The 4,318-nt window shown below is 37.8% G+C and overlaps 1 pseudogene; it reads left to right on the top strand.

The window, feature by feature from the left end:
• Window positions 1-862: 862 nt before the first annotated feature.
• On the top strand, window positions 863-2,677 carry LOC129111104 (uncharacterized; annotated as a pseudogene).
• The last annotated feature ends 1,641 nt before the right edge of the window (window positions 2,678-4,318 follow it).

Here is a 4,318-nt window from a genome sequence, read left to right as displayed (position 1 = left end):
AAATGCTCTGCATGTTAAGAAGCACATGCCTGTGTGAGCAGCTTTTCTCTGTGATGAGGTGGGGCACAACTTTACGTCATCTTGAGGGTTTCCACAGCACAGAACCTAACCCCAAACATTAATGAACTGGCAGCCAAGAAAAGATGCCAAACATCTGGGCATAAAATAAATTTGTATCCTACTTAAATATGTTTTCTTTTTGCAATGTACCCAATATCCTTTTTATCCTGTTTAATACATGTTGACCGTGTTTGGCCCTCGACGTCAGGGGTGTTGAGTTTGACACCCCTGAGCTAAGGTATGTTATACATTTAATGTGCTTTTGTGTTTCATTTTTAGATATAGTACTTGTAGACTTGTGAAATACTGTTATGGGGACTATGGGGAATACAGAGCACTACAGTTTCATGAAAACTCTAGAATTTCATATTCCGGGCTGACATTCTTGTAAACCTTTGACTTTGCTATGATGTTAGAGCATTATTTTATTTTAGGTTGTGCCTTTTCATTTATTATTATTAAAATGAGGACCGTGAGCAAGCAGCAACATCTGCAGGAACATCTGTCTATAAGGTCTTGTTCCCATCGTCAAAGAAGCGTAAATGCATAGCAGAGCCAGTTAAAACAGACCGTATGTACAGTAGGTTGTAAAATAATATTTATTTTTAGAACAAAGATAATACAATGAACATAAAATGTGAAATACCTTTAAAATACAATTAAGGAAGGAAGCATACTTAGTTTAAAACAATAAAATAACTGTTTAAATGCTATGTTTTTACAGAGTACGTGGATGAACTGAAGAGGCTTGTGTTTGTCGTCCCAGTGTGAGAGACCCTCGAAGGAGAAAGTGTTGCCCGCCATGTGTCCCTCTTCTGTCAAGGAGCAGCCTGAAGCCAACATTCTGACCAGCCGGATCAGGAAACTCCCTGCGTTTCTGAATATAACACATGACGGGATGGCGAGCCTCATGTGTCGTCCTAAATATCACCAGCTGACAAAGCCATGGTAGTCGAGAGGCCGGCATCGCCTGTCTGGAGAGGATCACACATCATTACCATTGCAGCTAAAAAAAGATCTATACAGTATTACAGTATTAACAAATGTTTATTTTTTTATTAAAACATTTTTATATTTGAAAAGAAATAAAGTAATTTGGAGGAAAATAAAAAATTCTCATTTCTTTATTGGTTCTTATGATCTTGTGTTATAATGAAACAATTGTGTTCAGATGTAGTTTAAACAGATTTCATTATATGTAATAACAACTTACTCCTCTTCTATACTACGCCTCAAACATTCATAGTCAGCTCTGTATATGTTGTGGATAATTTGAAGCATGTATGGATTCAAACAGTTTGGATCGAGGTCAGGATGCTGAAACATGCATGTAGGAGGGACTGGAACCTCGTTCAGTTGTTTCAAAACCTGAAGGAAAATAAGAAACTGATTTACAAGAAATACTGTGTTATAATAAAGCAAATAATGACTCAGGAGGCAACATCGCTGCATATAAACATGTTGTAACTGCAAGTTGAGATAAAAATATGCACCTGAAAAAGAGCATAATAGGGCCTGTTTAAAGCAAACATCGCGAAAACTTGAAAGGATATGGCATTCCACTATTTTGGAGGAATCGCGGTTAGTCTGGCGAGATAGTCCTTCAGTATATAAGAAGGCCCTCCATAATGCCAGAGCATCCTATTATTCAGGATTACTCGAGAAAAATGAGAACAACCCCAGGTTTCTCTTCAGCACTGTAGCCAGGCTGACAGAGAGTCACAGCTCTGTTGAGCCACGTATTCCTATAAACCTCAGTAGTAGTGACTTCATCAACTTCTTTAATGATAAGATTCTAACTATAAGAGACAAAATTAATTATCTAAAAACCAACCAGTTTGCTGAACTTGCATGTCTAAAGGACATAAAAACTTTGATGGCCTGCAACTTCTTGATATAAAACTCAGACAAAACTGAAGTTATTCTACTAGGCCCAGAACGACTTTGAAATCTATTAACTAATGATATAGTTTCTCTAGATGGCATTGCCCTTGCATCCAGCACCACTGTAAATAACCTCAGAGTTGATCAGGATCTGTCCTTTAACTCCCAGATAAAACAAATTTCAAGGACTGCCTTTTTTCACCTACGTAACATTTCGAAAATCAGGCAAATCCTGTCTCAAAGCGATGCAGAAAAACTAGTTCATGCATTTGTTACCTCTAGACTAGATTACTGTAACTCCTTATTATCAGGCTGCTCTAATAGGTCTCTTAAATCTCTCCAGTTGATCCAGAATGCTACAGCACGTGTTCTAACAAAAACTAAGAAAAGAGATCATATTACTCCGGTATTAGCTTCTCTGCACTGGCTCCCGGTTAAATAAAGAATATAATTTAAAATTATTCTCCTCACCTACAAAGCCCTAATTGGCCAGGCACCGTCTTAGCTTAAGGAACTTATAGTTCCATATTACCCAACTAGAGAGCTGCGCTCCCTCAATACAGGGTTACTTGTGGTTCCTAGAGTATATAAAAGTAGGATGGGAGCCAGAGCCTTCAGTTATCAAGCTCCTCTTCTTTGGAACCAGCTTCCAGTTTCAGTCGGGGGGTCAGACACACTCTCCACCTTTAAGAGTAAGCTTAAGACTTTCCTTTTTGATAACGCTTATAGTTAGGGCTTGCTCAGGTTTGCCTTGGACCAGCCCCTAGATACGTTGCTATAGGTCAAGACTGTCGGGGGACTACCTAGGATACACTGAGCTCCTCTCTCCTCCTCTCTCTCTCTCCATCTTTAGGTATTCATGTCCTATTTATGCACATTACCTTGCTTCTTCCCCAGAGTCTTTGTGCTTTCTCGTCCTGCAGGTTTTTGTGGATCATGGCTACGGATGGACCGTGGTCTGCCTCCTGCCGGGCCCCACTGACACCCACTGCTACTATAATAATTATTATTAGTCACATTTGTAGCGTTGTTGCTGGTAGCAGATATAATATATAATAATTAATTAATATCAGGATATGTAATCATTATGAATATTGAATTATGATTTATAAACTCAAGAATAAGTTCATGAAAACTCTAGAATTTCATATTCCGGGCTGACATTCTTGTAAACCTTTGACTTTGCTATGATGTTAGAGCATTATTTTATTGTAGGTTGTGTCTATTATTATTAAAATGAGGACTGTGAGCAAGCAACAACATCTGCAGGAACATCTGTCTATAAGGTCTTGTTCCCATCGTCAAAGAAGGGTAAATGCATAGAATCAGGATATGTAATCATTATGAATATTGAATTATGATTTATAAACTGAAGAATAAGTAGAAAATCCTGACGGTTATCAGCTTATGCCATAAGCCACCATTAGTTTAACTAACAGGATTTAACATCAGATTCAATTTTGGGGAAATCAAATTTTAGAAAAATAGGAAAAAGTTATAAATCTGATATTAATCAATTAAATCTTAATCTCAGGGTTGCTACGGAGTTCTTCTCAAGGTGTACAGGGACCTAATATTTCATATATATACAAATCGAATGATCAAGTTGTTTATAAATAATATATTTATTAAACTAACTACACAACTAACTACTAAACAGAAAATAAATGAATAAATGATAAATAAATAAATTAAGGTTTTGATGAAAAGTACTATGAACATAGATGAACCACAACTACTTCCCGCCCCTGCCTCGGGCCTGATGGCAGAGGGGGGAGTAGGGTAGTGAAGACCACCCTTCAGCGTCAATGTCCAGAGTCAAAGAGCTGGAGAAGACTGCCCAGAGTAATGCCTTCTGGTTGCTTTATCTTCTTGAGAAAGGGGTGCAGTTTTCCAAACCTATCCCATCTTAAAACTATCTTGATTATTTAATTTAGCCTTTAACCTTACTTTACCGAATGAATACTAGTTACTTATATGTTTTGTTTTAATTCTAACTCAGCTGGATAATGATACCAAATAGTTTGATATAAATCAATGAATAAAACCTGATCAGGTAAAGACAGAATTAATGAAACAATTACACAACATATATAGACATTGTTATCATGACACAGACAGTAGACTATGTAGATATACTTGTATGTGTACCTATATGCATAATAAATGAATGGATAACGGGAGGCTGTGGCTCAGTGTAGAGCAGGGTCGTCCTCCAATCAGAGGATTGGTAGTTCGATCCCTGGGCAAGACACTTAACCCCAAATTGCTCCCGCAGGCTGTTCCTGCGGTGTATGTATGTGTATGATTGTTAGTTAGGGTCCTGATGTGCAGGTGGCACCTTGCATGGTAGCTCCTGTCATCAGTGTATGAA

Source organism: Anoplopoma fimbria, chromosome 21 (assembly GCF_027596085.1).
Source record: "Anoplopoma fimbria isolate UVic2021 breed Golden Eagle Sablefish chromosome 21, Afim_UVic_2022, whole genome shotgun sequence".
NCBI lineage: Eukaryota > Metazoa > Chordata > Actinopteri > Perciformes > Anoplopomatidae > Anoplopoma > Anoplopoma fimbria.
The sequence above is the reverse complement of the archived record's forward strand: the minus strand, read 5'-3'. Positions and strand labels throughout refer to the sequence as shown.